Source organism: Suricata suricatta, chromosome 5 (genome assembly GCF_006229205.1).
Source record: "Suricata suricatta isolate VVHF042 chromosome 5, meerkat_22Aug2017_6uvM2_HiC, whole genome shotgun sequence".
In the NCBI taxonomy this organism is placed as follows: Eukaryota; Metazoa; Chordata; class Mammalia; order Carnivora; family Herpestidae; genus Suricata; species Suricata suricatta.
Genome location: NC_043704.1, coordinates 130,561,043 through 130,582,981, shown reverse-complemented (window position 1 = coordinate 130,582,981; position 21,939 = coordinate 130,561,043). Strand labels below are relative to the sequence as shown.

The following is a 21,939-nucleotide window of genomic DNA, read 5'->3' as shown; positions in this document are numbered from 1 at the left end:
AAAGATTAACATTTATTCGGAAGGTTTTCCTGGCTGTGCAGATTGGTTTCCTTAGGGTTTATTTGTTAATTTTCTTTCTTTCTCAGAGGTGTGAACTTTTTTCTCTTGACCTCCTATTTTTATGCATTAATCTATTAGGTGATATTAGTGTTGGGTCATGTCATTGTCCCTTGTCCCCTTCTCTTCCTCACTGACACACACACACATGCATGCACACCGCACACACACTTCAGGAATCTGTGGCTTTTCTCCAGGGATCCTGGGAAATGGCAAAGGATTTTAAGACCCACAATGGGCCCAGCAGTGTGCACCAGCTTGCAAACCCAGTTCTGTGCCTATCTTCCCAACTCCGTATCCAATGATGGAGTCAGTCAGATTGGGAGCTTGAACTTGGACACAGTGGCAGTACTGCACCATGAAAACTGGCAAACGCTAGAAATCACGCTTTCCCCCTCCCCCTCAGAGAGCCCGTTGTATGCATTTTCCAGCACATCACTAGATAGGCCTTTATTCCATCACATGTTGACATTATGATAGGCAGGTGTGGCTGGCATCCAGTTGGGCAGAAACACATTTTCTTAATTTTGCTGATCGTGACAAGTGGATTAATGGTTTTGATGTCAGTGTTCGCCAGTTTTCACCGCACAAGCCTTCAGTCTCACTCTTTTCGATGGTGCCTTTGGAGCATTCCCAAATTCCCCACAGTAGAAACAGACCCCTGTCCATTTTAGCAGCATCAGCCTCTGATTGCCATCTCTTGAGGACTAAAGGAGGGGAGATCTCTTCTTGACAGACTGTACCCCTTGGCGTTTGGGTTTCTCTTCCTCTTTGCAGACTTTCAGGCTAGCTCCTAGGTCACCTCCTTCAGGAAGCCCTTCAGACTCCTTCAGAGTGAGACGCTTCCTTTGTGTTTCCATAATTCCCTGTGCATAAGTCTGTCAGCTCCTATTGAGATTACTATGATTTCGTTACCCACTTTCCTTCCTTCACTGTGAGCTTCTTGGCCTAGTCATGTTCACTGTTGTTCTCTAAGGCTTCCAATAAATGCTTCTGGAATTGGGCTGAAGGCTATTTGGTTCAGCATTAGGTACACACTCACTTCTCCAAAGGAAGCAGGAATCACTTGAGAGCTTTTAAACCCACATATCCAGGCTCTCCCCACCGAGGTTCCTCTTGAAACCCACTTTGGGAATCCCTGCCTTAGCAGAACCACATGTATACAGCTGTGGCCCAGTGTGGACAGAACCCGCAGCTCAGCTCTTTGAAGAGGCTGTGTCAGAGCTCTCCCCTCCCCCCATAGATGGCCTCTCTCCTGCCGGCCCCTCCAGGTGTGTGGGTGTTCATCCAGTAGCCTCACCTTGCACCCTTGAGACCCAACTGCTGCTGCTCTTCTCCAGCCTTTTGGCCTCTAGGAAAGGTCTTTCCTGTTCAATCCCTGGGCAGATCTCTCTTGGCTGTGGTTGACCCTACCTTTCTGGCAACCTCAGGCTAGCCCATAAACTCCTGGGCTCTGGCCACAAAACATTGCTGACCAGCTGGTTCTCTTCTCTCACAGTTGGGACTAACCTGTTCCTTTTCTGCCTCTATACTCCTTGTGTGTATCCGTATCCTCAGCTTGGGGTACGGATGTGCCATTCTTATTCGGCCACATCTTCCCGGCTTCCCTGTGCACACATGCACATGCACACATGGACGCCTTCACGAGAAAACCTACCTAACTCTTCCCAGCCCTGCACACACTGCAGCGTGTTGGAAAGAGAAGGTAGATTCTGGAGTCTGGTCTGGGAATGCATCCTGGCTGTCTTCCTCCCGGCCGAGTGACTGAGCACACCCCCTGTTTGTTTTTCCATCCTTCAGCTGTATGAGTACGAACACTGTCAACCTCTCAAAGTTGAGAATTAATAAATAATATATTTGAAAGTTGTGAGTGTAGCACTCAGCACATAGCAGGGAAATAGCACTTTCTTTATTGGTCACCTGGTGTCATCAGCTAGAAAGATCCTCTCCCTGTCGCCTTGTTTTTGTTCTGAAAGCACAGCAGAGGTTGGGCTTGGGAAAGTGTGGAGCCAAACGCGGTGCGTGTTCCTCAGTTGGCAGCCTGTGGGTTACATTCAAGGTAGTTTGAGTGGTATACAAGTCCATCCATAGAGCATCTGAAATGGGTATTGTGTTTACTTTCTTTGAATTTGCAATTTGGAGTGTGAGCAGAAAGGATCCTTCCTGGAAAGGAAAGGGGAAACTACATAGATGAATAGGTCAAGAATAAGAGACAGAAAGACAGAGAGACAGGGACCCTCTTTTTCATTCTGAGGCTGCATGTCCTTCAGCCCAGGAATCCGTCACTGCTTGTGGACACCGTCAGGTGCCCTTGAGACCCTAGAGCCTTCCCCATCTTCATCCCTCTCCCCAGAATGCCTTCCAGGTCATCAGCGCTTCTTGTGAAATTTGCGGCCAGAACTAACCATCCGATAACAGCAGAAGCCCTCTTAGCTGATGCAGATGGTACGGTGGTTAGAGAGTCAATTGAAAAGTCAACTAAAAAGAACCAAAGAAAATCATATTCATACCTCACACATTTTAATGTAAAATATATAAACATGTGTCCATTTACCATCTTTTAGAGTTGGAGGCCTGCTGATTGGAATTCCACTTCACCTTTCTTGTGTAAACTACAGCCAGAGTGTTGCTATCACCAGCGCTTTGGGGCAGTGTCTTGAAAGGCTAGGAGAGGGATCTCCCTGCAGAATCCTTGATTGCATTTTTTTTCTTAGTCTTTTCTAACCCCCACCTCTTCTAAGTCAGCCACAGTTGTTATTTTTAAGCCACTGTACTTTGTCAAATGTCTTCAAAGCATTCTACTTAGTTTTCCTAGAAACAACTCCTAGAAACACCTTCTTTTGCCCTTACCATCAATTTAAATAATGTAAATGAAGACAGATAGGGACGACAGTGGGTCTAACTGACCTGCACCGGGCTGGGAACACACAGGACTCAGCCTGATGTGCTCGGTGGCTGGGAGCAGCCTGCCACCTGTGAGCACTTGGTCCTCTGGCAGCTGGACTTGGGCCCCTGCTCATCCAGCAGGTGGTTAGATCAACTCTGGGGGCGGCCATGACAGATTGCATCATGTAAGGTGGCACATAGCTCTCCCCACCCGCTCCCCGTGTATTCAGTCTGTTGTTGAACCGGCTCCCAGTTCATCTCCTCCTATTAATTTCTGCCCACTCTTCCAGCCTATGGAGATATTTTTCATTGTGGTTATATCATCCTGCATTTTGGGAGGATCGTCTCCGCTTTGGCTCCTCTGAAGGTTTCATTTGTCGGGTGGCTCCTTTCCAGTCCAATGTCAAACACACTGGACGGAGAACGTGGTCCTCTGGCGTGTGGGGGGATTTCTCTCTAGTCTCTAACGCGACGCCAAACCCCTTTGCCAGAAGTTTCAGATGTCTCTGTTGTTCCACCTGACATGTCACCGTTTTATCCCTGAAAGAATCAGGAGAGGCTCACTGAGATGCATTTCTGTAACTGACATCCACTCTGGGGTGTGCCTCCCCCCATCGGGTCCCCTAACGCTGTCCAACAACACACAGGCCTGGCTCGTTCTGCACGAACTTCTGTCTCCCATAGGCTTTTGGGATCCATCTTTTGTTTCTAGGAGCTCCCAGCCGTCTCTGGAACAGTCCACACAGGATGTGTAAGGGAGTAACATCAATTTCTGTGGTATCTAGAGTCCACCACCTTCTGCTGTGACAGGGAGCCAATACTTATTCTTATTAAACCATCTGGCGTTTCTTCCATTGCCACCGTTTCTCTAGGATAATTATTTTGGTTCTGAGGTCATAGCCTTGAGTGCCAGAGACAATAATTCTCTGTCTTTTTCTTGTGATTCAGAAGATTTTCCCTCTGCCCTGAATAACCTTGATGGAAGACACAACCCCCTCCCCCACCAGGTTGTAACGCCACCCCTTTTCCAGCCCAGAGCAGATCACAGGGCAGAGGAGGCCTGCAAGGTGTTCAAGGCGACCCTGAGTCATTTCTAGCAGCTCTGGGTGCTTTCACTCAGTCAGAGTCCCCATGTCCCTCTCGGTTTTGATAGTGATACATCAGTGCCCTAAGTGGCATGACTGAGCACCTTTTCCCTAAAATGTAATGTATGTATACTTGATTAATTTTAAATTCACTGTTTAAAAATTTGAGGGTTTGCTTTGGAAAGCAGGTTCCTAATCTCTATTGAAAATAGTAGGGGCTCCTGGGTGGCTCGGTCAGTTGAGCATCCAACTGTGGGTTCTGGCTGAGGGCATGACCCAGCCCCCAGGTGGCCTCAGCACTGAGCGTGAAGCCTGCTTAAGATTCTCTCTCTCTCTCTCTCTCTCTCTCTCTCTCTCTCTCTCTCTCTCTCTCTCTCTCTCTCTCACTCTCTCTGTGTCTCTCTGTCTCTCTCTCCTCCCCCTCCCTCACTCCCTCTCCCTCTGCCCCTTTTCCATTCATGCTTTCTATATAAAGTAAAAACAATAATAATAATTTAAGATAATAAATAATAAAAACATTTCAATGTTAAATGCCCTCCCCACCCACGACTCAGCAAGCCCATACCTCACATCCACCTCTTGCATTTGCTCACAAGAAGGCACACACAAGGACGTTATTTCAGCATGATTGGTGCTAGAAAAAGGAAACAGTGTCCATGCCCATCAGTAGGAGAATGACTACGTAAGGGATGGGCCGTCCCTGTTATGAATGCAGTCATTCCACATAAACTAGCAGGGAAGGAGCCCCAGGAAATGTGAAGTGAAAACCCAGGCTGCAGAGTGGTGCTGTGATGGGTAACTTTATGTGTCACCCCCGGCAGGGCTACCGTGCCCAGTTGTTTGGTCAAGCAAACAAAGTTTGATGTTGTAGTGGAGGGAGTTTTTAGATATGATTAACATTTGAATTAGCAGACTTTGAGTAAAGCAGATTGCTGATCCTTCATAATGTGGGTGGGCCTCATCCAATCAGTTGAGGGCCTTAAAAGTGGGCCTTTCCCACAGACTTCGGACTTGCCAGCCCCCACGATTGCAGGAGCCAATTCTTCAAGAGATAACTCAGTCCTGCTGCTCTCTAACATGTATCCAGATGTATACATCTAACATGTATTCCATATATATATATATGGAAAATTTTTGAGCATCCCCAGATGCAAAACATAACATCTCTTAGGCTTCTCCTATATGTTACGACACAGGTGCCCACGGACACAGTGTGAAGCTAGGGTGGCTCGGTGCAGAGATGCTGAGTGTGGTTCCGGGCGAAGGAGCTGGGCAGGGCCTCTGTCACCGCTCAGGGCGCGTGCTACCCCCACCGGCTGGCTGCTAAACTGACCCTGAACGCTATTTTCACCCTTTGCTGTTTTTCATAAAAGCAAAACTCCTCATTGGGTTTTTTTTTTTCAGTTGGCAAAAGCAGGTAGTAATGTAGGTCTTCTGTAAAAGGGAAGTGGTGGAACACGAACTTGAAAAGTGGGAGTATACGTGTATCAGTATCTCTCTCTCCGTCTCTGTCTTTATCTGTATCTCTCATCCATCCTATTGGTTCTGTTACTCAGGAGAACCTGACTAATATAGAAACAGCATGATGCCATTAATGGGGAAAACACCTCACAGAACAATAGGATATATTTTCTGTGGGTGGATGTAAGCGCAGGAAAGAGGTACTCCTCAACCTGATAACCGCAGTCGTGTGTGACCTGGAGAGGAAGAGTGGGGGAAGCTTTATCTTTAACAGTCTCATGGTTAGAGGGAGAAGTATTCATTTTACTTGGCTAATTAAAAATTAACTGAGCACTTGGGTGGCTCAGTCAGTTAAGTGTCCAACTCTTGATTTCGGCTCAGGTCATGATCTCATGGTTCATGGGATTGAGCTCCACATCGGGCTCTGTGCTGACAGCATGGAGCCTGCTTGGGATTCTCTCTCTCTCTGCCTCTCCCCCACTCGCACCTGCTGTCTCTCCCTCAAAATAAATAAACAAACTTAGAAAAAAAAGATGACTAGTTATGTCTCACCACATCCTTTCTTCTGTTTGGCGTTAGATATACTTGTTTTCTCCTTACAGAAAAGGAAGTCAAATGAGGGCTGAATAATTCTGCTTTCTTGGAAGGTGTAGAACTTTTTGCTTTGAACATAGTTTAAAAAAGTGTCTGTGTATGCTATGTGTATGTAGTCATGTACAACCCATCTCATTCTGGGCTTAACCTTCATTCTTTTTTGGAGTCTGCCTCAGGCTTGTCACCATCCCTGGAGGGTCAGGTACCTCCCTTCTGTCCTTATAAATCCACACCCATCACCTGCACAGACATTGATTTCCTTAGGTGCCTGCCGCTGTCATTCTAGAGCGACACTTCCACTGGGGGTCAGCCTCTCTTCCGGTGTTTCCTGCCATGAGGCCATATTGGACTTGCCCCTGAACTTTTGACATCCCTTTTCTTCTTGTCCCTTGAAAGGGTCTCTAGTGCTCCTTGGCTATTAGGAACTTGGCAGAGGGCAGTCTGGGTGATGGAGATCCTATTTAAATACAGTGACCCCAGAAAGCCTTTATCAGGTCATTGAGTCCTGACTTCTGATCTGAGTCTTTGGCCCTGTGCTCGGTTAGTGGGGTCCTGGCTGTCCGGCTGGCCCTGTTTCATCTTTTTCAGGCAGAATTTTCCCTCTGTCTCCTTCTGGGCAGCAGCTGCTTGACTCGGGGGTCATGAAATGTCATGTGGATTGTGGCAGGGGCCGAAATAGATGATGGGCTTTTGGATGAAAATCAACCCTCCAACTTCCCCAGGGGATGGGGGAGGAATGGCTGGCCTTGGCCAAAGATTATGAAGAGGGTTGGTGGATAGAAGACAGAGAACTCCCAGGGAGTTGGGAAACCCCACAGGGCCAGAGGGCGGGACTGGGACAAGAATGCAAAGGGGTGTTTGTTGAGGTGCCTCTGCTCAGGGAGCATCCACGTGGGAGGAAGGCTTCCTGAAGAATCAGGAGCAAGGCTCTCAGTGCTGGATGGTGCCCTGCTGCCCGGAAGGGCCCTGGGGGAGAGGAGAGACTGACCAAGGCCTGCTGGACACGGTGGGCTTCACTGGGCCCCAGCAATGCGTGGATGAGCCAAGGGGGGTGGCAAGAGCAGAGGCAAGCCGGGGGGAGAGCACATCTGTACAATTTTTTTTCACAATTAGAACATGAGTGGCTAATGTCCATGTATTTCTAGATCCTTGAATTCCGCCCCCCCCCCTTTTAAAATATTAGTTTGGGGAGAGCGTAAGCAGGGAGGGGCAGAGAGAGTGGGACGGATGATCCAAGGTGGGCTGTGCACTGACAGGCTCACAGCAGTGAGCCCGATGTGGGGCTCGAATTCATGAATCACGAGATCATGACCTGAGCCGAAGTCAGATGCTCACCTGACTGAGCCACTCAGGCACCCCTCCTTGGACCCCTTTTTCTCAGTGCGCTTTCCCTTGCAACAGGCAGCACCTACGTGTCCTTGTTTTCACCTGCCCCTGGGCTGCCGGAGCCTGCTTTGTTGCTCTGAGCAAGGCGAGCAAGAAGTGCCTGCCACCCCTGGGGTAGTTCTTACCTGTGACTGAAGAGGGCGGGCATGCTAAAGACAAAAGTGAGGCAGACTCCAAGAAAACGAAGGGTAAGCCCAGAATGAGATGGTCGTACGTGACTACATACACAACACATACCGGCACTTTTTTAAACTATGTTCAAAGCAAGAAGGTGTATACTTTTCAAGAAATTGGAATGATTCAGCCCTCATTTTACCTTCTTTTCTACAAAGACAAAACAAGTATATCTAAAGCCGAACAGAAGAAAGGATGTGGTGAAACATAACTAGTTATCTTTATTTTTAAGTTTATTTATTTTGAGGGAGAGAGAGAGAGCATGTGAGTGCAAGTGGGGAAGGAGCAGAGAGAGAGAGAGAGAGGCAGAGAGAATCCCAAGCAGGCTCTGTGCTGTCAGCACAGAGCCCCATGTGGGGCTCAATCCCACGAACCATGAGGTTGTGACCTGAGCTGAAATCAAGAGTTGGACGCTTAACCAACTGAGCCACCCAGGTGCCCCTAGTTATATTTTAAATTTTAGTTTTTAATTACCCAAGTAAAATCAATACTTCTCCCTCTAAAAATGAAAATGTTATAGATAAAGCTGCCTCCCACTCTTCCATTCCAGCTCAGGTCACACATGACCACTATTATCAGAGGTTTCCCCGCCTCCCCTCCGAGCTTCCCGTGGGCTGAGGCTAAGCTACCGTTCGGGGGGTGTTGTGTAACCCTGTGTCCTCGCTCGGCTTTAGCCTGTTGTCCGCCTCCCCCCACCCCCTCACTGCCTCATAATAAGCTACATGCACGTAAATCCTCCTCTCGGGGACTGTTTCTGGGGAAACTGGCCTAAGATAGAATATGTCTTTTACAAGAATTCCATGTGGGAATGTGAATTATGTTGCAAATTGAGACAAATTTTATTGTGGGTTTTATAATAATTTTAAACAAAACTTTAACAGCCCAAAACTGTATATATTTAAGAAATGAATCTTCCTCCCACCGCTGGCCCTCCATTTCCTTTCCAAGAGGGAGCTCCTCCCGGAGATGAACAGGTGGGTGACGCACACAGACACATGTGTGAGTAGGCTGAACAGGTGCCCTCCAAAAGTATCAGCTTCTAAGCCCTGCAACTTATAAATGTTACCTTATTTGGAAAAAGGATTTTTGCTGATATGATTAAAGATAAGGATCTTGAGATGGGGAGATCATCCTGGGTTATACGGATGGGTCCTTAAAACAGTCACACATAAGAGGAGGGCAGAGGGAAATACTACACACAGAAGGTGTGAAGGCAGAGTTGAGAGAGGTTGGGAAATGGTGGCCTTGACGACTGGAGACATGCAGCTACCAGCCAAGGCACGCCGGTGGCCACAGTTGCTAAAAGAAGAAAAGGGTTTTCCCCTAGAGCCTCCGGAGGGAGCATGGCCCGGCTGACACCTTGAGTTTGGCACAGTTGTACTGCCGTTGGACTTCTAGCCTCCAGAACTGTGAGGAAATGAACTGCTATTGTTGTAAGCCACCGAATCTCTGGGCCCTGTTAAGCAGCCATGGAAACAGGTGCAACATACATAGGCCTAACTGCAAGGGAGCCCTGTGGCCTGTTCTTGACCGCATGTGTGCTTGGGAAGAGAGTCTGCAGAGAACTCTGCCATCCAGGCAAGAGCCTGGATTTGCAGGAGGTCTAAGGGGGCCATGGTAGGGATCTCCTCAGAGTCCGGAGGTGGCCCTGAGGTAGTGTGTTGTTGGGAGAGATAGACTAGAATGGAGGAGACAGACATTTGGAGGCGAGGTTCCAAGGTGACAGGATAAGGTCATGGACACGGTCAGTGAGGATGCTTTCCATGTCAACAGCAGGACGTCCAAACAGAAATGGCTTATGGTAGGGATTTTTCTTCTCATCTCACCAAGCAGGGAGTCTAGAGGAAAATGGGGTGGGGGGGAGAGGTTGCAGAGTCAGCTTTTTCAATGGCTTAAGGACATCACAGAGGACCCAGGTGCTGTCACCTTTCTGCATTCTGGTCCTCACCCTGCCTGCCAGGTCTCTCTTTGGAACACTAGGCCCAAAGTGGCTGTAGCAGCTCCGCACATCTCATGTGAACATGATAAGAGCTGGGAAGAACAGGGTATTTCCTGCCACGTGCCCCCCCCCCTTTTTTTTTTTAATAAGCAAGTAAAACTCTCAAGCAGAATTTCCTTGGGTCCCCTTAGCTGGGGCTAAGGTCACAGACCCACATCATTGGCAAGGATCATGGTTAGCTGGAGCTGGAGAACGTGTCACCTAGGAAAGGGATCCTGGGCTCACAACTAGCTGTTTCGGCAGCCAATAGTTTTTGCCACTGAGTGGGACTAGAACGGCAGGGGATGCTCCTAGAAATATTTTTAAAGAAAACTACATTTGGTGACAGCTCAGATAGCAGGAAGTTGAAAAGGAAGAATTTGATGTTTTTCTTCCATACACTCAATGGTCTTATGCTCTCAGACAGCCATATTTCATTTCTTGTACAAAATTTAGTTATGCGTGTTAAGTTAGACCTTTTAAAACATTTATTCAACAAATAAATATTGAGTTCCTACTGTGTGTCATCCATTGTGAAAACATGATGAATGGAAGGACTCGGGGCAGGAAGGATTCATGTCTCTAACTAGAGGGAAGGAATGCAGTCATTAAAAATGAATTCCCACCCCCTGGCCTTTGCATGCCCATAAATAACTTCTCTTTATTGTCATGCATCTTGAGGGTAGTGAAAGGTGCTAAATCAGCAGGACCCTTTTAGAGCTAGGGACAGGGGAAAGGCGAGCGTGCGTTCTGGTGAAGACGGGGTGAATTTAGAGGTTTGCTAAAGAGAAAGAAAAGGTGAAAAAGGTGAGCACATTTTAAGAATCTTGTAACAAATGCATTTTTTGGAAAAAACAGTATGCTTTAAAACCTCTGGTGTATGCCACAGAATGACAAGAAGGAAGCGACCCTAATGTGATAAGATAGGCTTGATCTGTAGGTTTCTCTGGATGTTCCAGATTAGAAGAGTGGAAGATTATTCTGTGAGAGTATTCAACAGACAGTTACTATCTTACAGTTTCTATGGGTCAGAATCCGGGGGAGCTCAACTGCTGGGGTCACATGAGGCTGAAACCAGGTATTAGCAGGGCCATGTCCCTTACTGGGGCCTCTAGGGCAGGAACCTCCCCTCAGGCTCATTCAGGCTGTTGGCCAAATTCAGTTCCTTGTGGTTGTAGGACTAAGGACTTTGCTTCCTTGCTGGCTGACAGCCAAAGGCTGGTCTTTGTTCCTGCGGACTGTCACATTCCTTCTCGTGCTTTCCATGTGGCCCCCTTAAAGAACTTTTTACATGCATAGAAGGCTACAGATGAGGACAGGGAAAATGGTTCTCCATGAAGAATTCAGTATATTAAATCAGTGAGCATGGCGGGGGGCTGTTCTTATAGTTTAAGTGATCATTCACTGTCACGTCTTAGAATTTGTCCTTTTTGAAATTCACTTGGCCAAGTATTTTTTAAAAAACTAAATAAAAAGGAAGGGCTTTTGGGTGGAGGGTGACTGGTGGAGAGGCTGTCCTCAGCAAAGGTGCGCTTGAGTTCAAGGAAGATCTTTGCTCGTGTGCCTTGTGAGGCCATCCGGGACCTTGTCCTGTTTTGCAGCTTTTTCAGTTGTTTGTGTGGAGATTTACAAGGCGGTGGGCCTATGGAGAGAAACCCAAAGCTGGGAAGCCCCAGGGTATACCAGGTGGGCGTGAGGATCTAAGGAATAAAGAACATGGATGCTCTTAGCTCTCCAAGAACATTCCAATTGGGCGAGGGAGAAGGAGGGAGAAGGGTGTGTCCGGGAGTGGGGGTGGGAAAGATTCTGGACAGCCCACCCGCGCCAGGTCAGCAAGAGCTGCTTTTTCTGACTCTGTTTCTACACTTTGAGTTTCTAAACTAGATGGCAGTTGGCGTTTGTGGAAAGTGCCCCATTACTTTAAAAAACAAGAAACCTTGAAAATTACTTACCTAATCCCACTTCTTTTTTGAGTAGGTTTCCCTGACTTAATTCCCTTCTAATCTCATTGTCTCTTAATTTATCAATGTTGGATCAAGGCCAGCCCAATGAAATGCAAAAGGGATACATTTAAGTATTAAAAACATCAGTTGCATTTAAGTTCAAAAAAAAATAACATAGAAGTGAGAATACCTGATTTGACAGCGATTCTAATGAAAAGGAATTTAATACAGGTCAACAGATTACCTACTACTCCCCTCCAAATGCCCTGAGCTATGACAAAGTGGCATTTACCAGTTCACAGCCTTTGCCACTTTGTCCCCTCATTTCATTCTCTCCTTTCCTCTTCTGAATCTCTTCTTCATGCCCAGCCTTCACCCTGCAGCTCCTCTCCTTTCCTGGCCCAGCTTTCTGTAGAATCATCTTCCCTTCCTTTTGGCACTTAATATGTTCCACCTTACTTTAGACTTATTTAATTTTTTAAAACCTTATTTATTTATTTTGAGAGAGAGCACGCATGCACGTGTGTGAGCGAGCATGAGCAGGGGAGGGGCAGAGAGACCAAGAGGAAGAAAGAGTCCCAGTCAGGCTCCGTGCTAACAGTGTGAGGTTCGAACCTGCAAACCGGGGAGATCATGACCTGAGCTGAAATCAAGAGTCAGATGCTTAACGACCGAGCCACCCAGGCCCCCCTAGACTTATGTAATTTTTTAATTGCTGCACAAACTCCATGACTCAAGGACTAATGGTTCTTGATATTCATGTTTCCTGATCTCAAATTAATTTCTCTTGGGTTACAAATTTTCTGCAACCTTTGCTTGAATGAACACAGAACATCAGCTTGCTGCTACTTAACTAGAGATAACTGGGCATGTTTATGAAAATGCCCACAGCAGGTACCTGTCTTTCTGTTTTTCAGTCTGATGCTGGCTGAGTTAGAGCCTTATGTCCCCCCCACACCCGCCATATTTGATGAGAAACAGGCCATAGAGGGGCACAGAAGAAGGGGACAGGGATGGCGACAGTTGCGCATATTTATCTTGAAAGAGGGGAAATGGGCCATCAGGTAGAGGGCTCCCTATCTTTGAAAGGCTGGTGTATTCTAAAGGAGGTAGAGTCTGTTTACCTGGACTGCAAGGGAATAACTTGATCCCTTTGAAAAGCCCCCGTGGAACCATCCCGCAGTGGAGACGGCCAGGGCCAGGCACCAGTGTGATTCAGATGTTCAGCCAGTAAGTGGGCCTCCTCCTTTCGGCAGGAAGCACTAGAGCAGCAGCTCCAGACCTCTTTGAACCTCACGACCACCTGGAGACTTAAAAATACACATTCCCATGGGGCGCCTGGGTCGGTTGAGCATCCAACTTTGGCTAGGTCATGATCTCACAATTTGTGAATTCGAGCCCCGCATCGGACTTCGGGCTCTGTGCTGACAGCTCAGAGCCTGGAGCCTATCTTTGGATCCTGTGTCTCCCTCTCTCTCTCTGCCTCTCCCCTGCTCACATACGCGTGTGCTCACGCTCTCTCGCTCGCTCTCTCTCTCTCTTTCAAAATAAATAAACATTAAATCAAAAAAATATTTTTAAAAATACACATTCCCAGGCACCAGCCCTGGAGATTCAGCATCAGTAGGTCTGGAGCTGGAAATGAGGGGTCCACGTGTGGAACATCCCGCCTGCCCAGGTGCCACAGGGCTGGAGGACCGCCCCATCCCTTCTAGATTCAAGGAGCTGGGGTGCATGGTTGGTCCATTGCTTTTAAGTTAGTGGCCTCTTTGAGGCAGAATTCCTGACTTCCTCTTCAGCTGAGGTGGAAGGGGATGTCTCTTTGCTTACATCACTTGACAAGTTAGACTAAGAAGGCTCAGGAGATCCGTTCTTTTTACAAAAGTGATGCGTGGACAGTTCCTCAGAATGTCAATAGTTAATAGTTACCCTGTGACCTGCCGTTCCACTCCCAGACACTGACCCAACGTAAACGCTGTCTACACAAAACCCTATACATGGGGCACCTGGCTGGCTCCGTAGATTGTGTGTCTGACTCTTATTCCCAGCTAGGGACTTGATCTCAGGGCCATGAGTTCAAGTCCCACATTGCACTCCATGCTGGGTGTGAAACCTCCTTAAAACAAAACAAAACCTACACATAGATCTTCATAGCAGCATTATCGTAATATCCAAAAGGTGCAGAGAATGAGGTTTCCTGCAAGTGATGAATAAATAAGCAAAATATGATGTATCCATATAATGGAATATTGTTTGGCAGTGAAAAGGAAAGAAGTACTGATTCACGCTGCGGCACGAGTGAACCTTGAAAACATTATGCTGGGTGAAGGAAGCCAGACACAGAAGTCCACGTGTTTTACGATTCCATTTACATTAAATGTCCAGATTAGGCAAGTCCGTAGAAACAAAGGAGATCGGTGACTGCCTAGAGATGAGGGGAAGGAGAGTAGCTACTAATAAGTAGAAGAATTTTGGAGACGTCATGAAGATGTTCTAACTTTAGACTGTAGTGGTGGTTACACAGTTCTGATTATATTAAAAATCATTGAGTTGAAGACTCTAAATGGGTGAATATTTAGACATTTCAATTACATCTCAGTAAAGATGTTTTTAAAAAGTGGTGCTTGTAATTGAAGACAGTTTAGAAAATACAAATAAGGTAAAAGCAAAAATCCTCTCATCTTCACTGAGAACAGAGCCACATCACAACGTAACGTCTTGGTATATTTTCTTCTCATATATATTCTGTCTGTATCTTCATATTTGGGATCATACTGCTGATACTGTTTCTACTTCATCAATTTAAGTGGCTGCAAAGTATTTCAGTATTTGAACAATCATATTTTGATTTACCTCATTAGTTATCCATTGGCAGATTTTAGATGGTTCCCATTTTCTTGTGCTTTAAACCAGGAATATTCTTCAGTTTTATCCTTATACTTCATATCACATTGTGATTTAAAAGTCCATACTTTGTAAGCTAGCTAATTTTTATTTTTATCATATTGAAATAGATTTTACCTTTTTCGAAGTTTATTCTGAGAGAGAGAGCAAGTGCACATGAGCAGGCAAGGGGCAGAGAGAGAATCCCAAGCACAGAGCCCAACACGGGGCTCAAACTCACAGGCCGTGACATCATGAGCTGAGCTGAAATCAAGAGTTGCTTAGCCACCTGAGCCACCCAGGCACCCGGAAACAAACTTTACTTTTGATTTTTACCTTGAAAGTTCTCCATGGTGTTCAGAAGGGGGCACTGGACAAGAAGGTAAAGTTCAGGGCTCATCACAAAAATGTTGCTGTACTTAAAACTTATATGAGTCGTGAGATTCTATCCTCCTATATGAGAACAAAACCCCTTTGAAAGAAGCAGGTAGACTTGTCCCTATTAAATGGTAGTTGGCTGTTTTGTTTTCTAATCTCTATCAGTTTTTGCTGGGTAGCAAACCATTCCAATCTTTGTAGCTTCAAATAGTCACTTACTCAGCTCATGATTTTTTCGGGTCAGCTGAGCAGTTCTGGAGCAGCTTAGCTGGTCTCTCCTGGGCTCTCCCATGCCTGGGTGATCCCGGGTGGCCTCACTCATGTGGCTGATGGTTGGCTGGCTCTTGGCTGGGGCGACAGGGTCTTGCATATCTTAATGCCCGGGAGGCTAGCTGGACCTCTTCACAGGATGCCAGCCTCAGGGTTCCCAGGAGCCCCAGGGTGCTAGCTTATTTCTTGCCTTGGTCTGCATCACATTTGTTAATAACCCCTTGGCCAAACAAAGTCACAAAACAAGGCTCAGATTCAAAAGATGGGGGAATAGACACTATCTCCTGATAGACAGACCGCACTGCGTGGCACAGATGCAGGGAGCGGACGAATTTGTGTGTGGCCAGTTTTAATAATTTACCAGATAATCTTTGCTAAAACATCCAGTGGCCTTAGTGATTGGTGACCAGCATGTGACTCTCTGCATTTTATTTTCCTACATGAATCGATTTCCAGCGTCCACATAAGGAATGCCCAGAAGAAGGGTATCACACCCTCCAGCTTCCACATAAGGAATGGCAAATTAACTCATTTTTTAATGGCAAACTCAGATCTCATCAATGTTAAATGTGTTGCTAAGACTTTGAGAACCTCAAACGGCAGCAGCAGAACCTACCCCCAAAATGCCGGACACAGAACCTGCCCTCATTTGTGCCGGACACTTCCCTACGCTTGGGATTCATCAGCAGTGAGATAAATAAAATCCTTGCCTTTGTGGAGATTGCGTTCCAGCGAGGGAGAGGGCAGTAAATAGATAAACAAATCTGTGCCAAGTAGTGATCAGTAAGATGAAGTGATGGACAGTGGGTGACAGGGGCATTTTTTAGAGGATACCAAATAGAGCTGGACAGTCTCTCTGAGATCATTTTAATGTTTTTGACTTTGGTTTGCTCTTCATCAGCTCATTCTTTGGTGAGTGACAGTCCAGATGCTGGTGGAAACCCAAGAGTGCTGTTACAGGCTCTGGTGGATTTACCTGTAGGCTGTAGGAGAGCAGGGAGCCAGGGAGAGTGGAAGGACTTCTGGGACACTGGACAGTCCGGGATCTGACATGTCCTGAAGGCTGTATATTCTTGTTGGAAGCTGTACTAGAAGTCTACTTAGCAGGAGCAGGGGCCTCAAAGGACATGCTGTGGGATTAGTGCGACGTAATCTGGCCTGAGGGAGAGGGGAGCACGGGGAGAGATGGCTGAGTTAGAATCATGGTAACCATAGCAACAAGACGGTGACAACTGGGTCACCGTGAGGAGAAAATTGACTGAAGAGAATATTGACCGGATGCCGAAGTGGAAATGTGGCATCTTGAACTTACCAGGTGGAGAAAGTCAGGGAGAGAAAATCTGTTGTGTTGAGCGTTCCCACAGCACAGTCTTTTCAGCGTGAACCCAAGGCCCGCGTAGCCCAACACACCAAGACAGAGTTTTGTGTAGCTCTGTCTGTCGCTGGTTTGCGCAGTGACGATGGAATAATCCTTTCCTTCCGCTTCCCCCTCTGTGAAGATTTTGAACCAACCTTTGTTCAGGGCCATCTTCTGGGTTAGCATTTTATGATTATTCCTCTACAGTAGAGGAAGGTGGTAACTGACGTAGCCTTAAAAGTTCTTGAGTTTTTGCTGACGAACTTTGGGGCTCCCGACTCCACAGTAAACACCTCTAATTATATACTGTGGGAAAGCACTTTTTAAATATTCTTTTCTAGGTAGTAGATAAGGTAAAAAAAGAAGAAGAAGAAGAAGAAGAAGAAGAAGAAGAAGAAAGAGGATTAGAAAATGATTCTCCATCCACCTCATATTGTCTAAAGAGGGAGTAATAAAGTGGCAAATCCCATTTACTCCCAGAAAACCTAATTTCCTCACTCATCAGTGCAAGTGGGAGGGACTTGGCAAGTCCCTGGATGGAGAAACCTTTCTCGTTTAATTGTTATCAAACAAAGCTGCTTCCAGGTCTGCTGGAGAGGACATGCTCACCCCTGATGCATTCAGTATGTATGTGAAATGTCAGCTCCTGGAGGTCATAAGCCCCATGCTGCGACAGTATGAGGTCCCGCTGTGCAGCCAACAGGATGTAGCAGCTCTGAGATGCTTAACCGTTTGCACTCAGAACTGTGGCAGTGCTGTCCCCACTAATGGCCAGGGTTTACCCAGACGTCAAACGGCCCGGTCTCATCACCTCCAGCATGATCCCTGAGTCCTGCATTGTGACACGCCTCTTGTCCTCATTCTGCCCAGGCAGGTGCCTGTCAGCACGCAGCCCTGAGAGGCCTCACGGCATGCTGTCTCCTGCCACCCCACAACCCCGTCCCGCCTTCTGCATGTGGGGCTTCCGAGGAAACCACACACGCCAGGCCCAAATCACCCTGCTGGCCCGAGCGTCCAGGCGACTGTTATCTTGTACACGCAGGTTTGGTTTCCCAGCCAGCTTGGCGTGAGTTGTTCTTCAGGAGAAGCCAGAGCAGTGTCCCAGGGCACGGATATTCTTCCCCAGCGGGGGTCTTTATCGCTCCCTCCCAGGGGCTGGCGGTGGCAGCGCTGGGCCTGGTGGTGGGTTTTCACAAGGTAGACTTCGGGGCTCCCGGTGTAATGCAAGATCACAGTGTGTCTGGCAGGAAGGAAATGAGGGCCGGGGTGCCAGCTTTGAGCGTGCTGACAAATTAAAAACACCGAATTCCATTCAGAAGCAGATATCAGACCAGAAGACTTTCACTATGATCTTCCTTCTAGAGATTTGTCTGGGCATTCGGCTCTTACGAGAATAATACTAGTGGATCAGGTAGCTTCTACTGCGGAGTAAGACACCCAACGCTTAGTGAATTAAGATAACACTTAATTGTTGCTGGTGAGTCCATAGATCAGCCAGATGATTCTGGTGATCTGACTGAGGCCTGACTAACCCTCCCACCGGCCCCGGGCTCACTCATGCCCCGGCCGTGGTTGGCAGGTCCAACGTGGCAACTCTCAAATGTCTGCCAGCTGGTTGGGTCACCTGTCTCCCACCATCCAGCTGCAGGCTAGCCCAGGCACGTCCCCATAGCGTAGGCAGGCTTCCAGAAGAGCACGCGGAAGCAGCAAGGCCCCTTGAGGCCTAGGTTCAGAACCCCCATAATGTCACATCTACCAGATTCTGTTGGTCAGAGAAAATCACCAGACCAGCCTGGATTTAAGGGGTGGAGAGATGGACTCTACCTCTTTATGCAGAGCTATGTTGTAAAGAGGCCTGGAGGCAGGGAGGTAATAATTGAGGCCATTTTTGCAAACCGTGCATCTCAAATAATAACTACTATTATTATTTTGTGGGGCTCTCCAAGGGCTCCAGAGTTTGTTACCTTCTTGCATGGTGGAGAAAAGCAGGCAAAGATGTGAATTAAGCAGCAGGGGTGGGTACAGAGTCTTGGAATGGAAGACTAGACTCTGCACTGCGTGGATTTCATCTGCCCCCTTTTCTACATCTGAGAACTAAGCTTTTTTTTTTTTTAACATATTCTCTTTGAACGTTATGAAAGCCAAAGTTGTCTAAAATGAGACCGACTGCTTTCTTAGACTCTATTATGTTGGCCTAATTACATATCAGGAAAATGTTTTTCTGGGGCATTGTGTGTAAAACAAAGAGGAAAACAACATCTCCAGCCGGCCCCAGCATCCTGGCCCCTCCCTCTGCTGGCAGAGGCTGTGGTCCTGCAGGAGGCCCTGGGGGGAGGGGCCTGGAAGGCAGGGCTGCTGCAGCTGGCCTCACAGGGACTTCCCCTTTCTCCAGCACGACGGAGGGGCAAGTCATTCCCTCTGCTGCCCTTCCAGCACGGCTCATGGTGGCCTCCATCTGTGGGGGGACGGGGTACTGCCCCCACACCCCCTTGCCCAGGATCTCCTGCCGCAGGCGAAGGGGCTCCCATAGCTTCCCAGGTGCTCGGCACAGAACCACGTGCGGAGATTCATGAATGAAGAGGGCTGTGAGGATAGCCCTGCCCTCTGAACTACTGAAGGACTTGCTGAGTTTCCTTCAAGACTGACCCGATGTTCAGTGTCCACTTTAACCAGTGATAAACAGAGATGACCCGTCCCTTGGCATTTCCCTCGTGCCCTGCCTTGGGTGTCTGCTTTCCCTCACATGCAGGCAGGACTCTTCCCCACATGCCCTTGTCACCAGGACGCCTGCTGCACCCAGGCACAGTCAAGGTAAACCCACACTTCCTGAGAGCATGTTTACACCCTGTCTCGTCTTCACTGCCAACCGCACGCTTGACCTCTTGCCGTCTGCCGCTTCGCTCCTGAAATGTCCTGGCTGTGCTCTAGAGACACCGCGCCGTCCACTCCAGGGATAGTCTCTCAGGCTTTGTGTTGCTTGCCCTTTCGGGACATTCAGTGGTGTGACTCTCTCTCCTTATCCCCGTCTCCCACCCGGGCTGCTCAAGAGCTGATTCCTCCCCATCCAGTCGCTCACCTCCTCACCAGGAGATTTTGTCCTCAGGGCTCCTTGAGTTTGCAGTTACCTGGCATCAGCCATCCCCTCCCATTCTTTATTTTCACCCTACCTCTCCCCAACCTCTAACGATGCGTTAGTTGCCTATGTCTGCTGTAGTGGCTTAAAACAACATAGATTTATTCTCTTACGCTTCCGGAGGTCAGACATCCAAAATGGGTTTTAAGATTGCAGTCAAGGCATTGGGAGAGCTTCATAGTTTCTGGAAACTAGGAGGGAATCTGTCCCTTGACTTTTCAACTTGGAGAAGCCATCCTGCTTGAGGCCAGTCACTCTGGCCTCTCTCGGCTTCCAACCTCCCACCACCTTGCCTTACCGTCGCCTGCTTCTCTCTTCAGAGGACCATTTTCAAAGGACATTGAACCCACCTGGATAATCGCCCCATCTCAAGATCCTTAACTTCATCACATCTGCCAAACCTCTTTTATCATGGAAGGTGACATATTCTCAGGCTTCACAGGTTAGGACGTAGACATTTTGGGGGGAGTGAATGGGTATGTTCTTTTCTACCACAAGCCCCACCCCATCCAGCTCCCTCCTGAACCTTCCACTCTTCCTTGAACTCAGCATCTCTAAAATGGAATTCACTCCTTCTCATTGTCCTCCTTGTCCCGCGTGCCTCGGTTCAACATGTTATCAGCCCATACCCAGACCCCTAAGTCATCATGTGCATAAAACACAATTTAATTTATGAAGTCTAATGTTGATGGACACTTGGGTAATTTTCAGTGTTTTGCTATTGCAGACAGTTCTCCAATGAATAACTTTGTACATTTGTCATGTCTTATATATATAGGATCGATTCCCAGAAGTGAGATTGTTGTGTCAAAGGGTAAACGTATTTGCAATTTTGAGAGGTACTGTCAAATTGTTCTTCATGAGGTTGAATCAATTTGCCTTCCTGCCAGGGAAGTATGAGAATGACTGCTTCCCCGCGCCTTGTCAACAAAGGAGTTGTGTCAGACTTCTGGGTTTTTACCAATGTGATGGGTGAAAATACTCTCGGTAGTTTTAGTTTGCATTTCTCTTATTGTGATATTTGGTGGGGTTTTTGTGTGCTTAATGGCCATTTGAATTTCCTTTTCTGTGGCTCTCTTCCTATCTGTGTAACTTGGATTACTGGATTTTTTTTTTTTTTACCAGGTTTAAGGAACTCTCTTTATCTGTAATATGAGCTACAAATGCTTTCCCATTTTGTCTTTGGTCTTTTGACTTTACCCAGCTTATCTTTTGTCACGCAGAAAGGCTTTATGTCACGAGATTTATTGTTTTTTTCCTTTATGGCTTCCAGATTCTAAGCTAGTTAGAAAGGCTTCCAGTAGGCCCATTAAAAATAAAATAATAGAATTGTGTTAAATGTGGGGAGTTGGATGTAGGCGTCTATGTCTGCTTTCTTCTGAAAAATCCCAGTGAAATGACATAAAAGGAATGATTGATGTTTGGTAGGTAGGTAGGTAGACAGATGATAGAGTCAATCCTCATTATTCATGGATTCTATATTTGTAGATCCTACTCGCTTAATTTATTCGTAATCCCCAAATCAATGCTCACTATCACTTGCAGGCATGGAGAGCGCCCAAAAACTTGCGGTGCCAAAATTCATGTTCCCAGCCAAGGCCACTCTGCCTTCTTGTTTCAACTCTTCTACTATAAACAAATGTCCTTTTTGGAGTCTGCTTAGTGCCACGTTTTCCACATTTTTGTGCTTTTTGTTGGTGATTTTGCTGTTGAAAGTAGCCCCACGCCTAATGCTGAAGTGCTATCTGGTGTTCTAGGCACAAGAAGGCTGTGATGTGGCTTCTAGAGCAAATACATGTGTTAGGTGAGTTTTGTTCAGGCTTGAGTTCTAACACTGTTGTCCATGAGTTCAAAGGTAATCAAGAAGACATAGTAAACAAGGTGCCTTTAAACAGAAACACGCATAGAACAAGGTTCCACACTGAACGGGTGATGAGGTGTTGTCATCAGTAGCTCACAGGAAGCCAACCTGTGCTTCCGCGGACCTTTGGTTCAGAGTGCTCAGTGCTTCTCCTGGCAGCATTATGGGCCATAACTAGCATGAATAACAAAATCTGACTGTAGATGATAGATAGATAGACAGAGAGACAGACAGGTAAAACATCCATAAGAACAAAAAGATTGGAAGAAAAGAAAAGGAGTGATTTCAACACATTTTTAGAAAATAGAAAGTGGGTAGAGGGAGGTAATTCGTTTAGCTAATAAGTACAGGAAACTACAACTTGAATGTACAAGGAGCCATTTCCTCTTGCAGAATGTGAGAAAGGCTCTGTTTTCAAAGTATAAATGGCCACGGAATGGTGGAGAGTGAACTGCAGAGCTGACAGCTTGGGGCATTGGCTTAAAGTCCTTAC

The 21,939-nt window shown here is 47.0% G+C and overlaps 1 protein-coding gene and 1 long non-coding RNA gene across 2 annotated transcripts in view; one reads left to right on the top strand and one right to left on the bottom strand.

Annotated features, from left to right (window-relative positions):
• Positions 1-21,939, top strand: part of RFTN1 (raftlin, lipid raft linker 1) — a 60,763-nt gene that overhangs the window by 21,124 nt on the left and 17,700 nt on the right. The window lies entirely within an intron of this gene.
• LOC115292306 lies at positions 15,946-17,509 on the bottom strand. The gene is made up of 3 exons (XR_003908915.1): positions 17,062-17,509; positions 16,408-16,789; positions 15,946-16,253 (listed from the first exon to the last, which is right to left on the bottom strand). It is a non-coding gene; the product is annotated as an uncharacterized LOC115292306 (long non-coding RNA).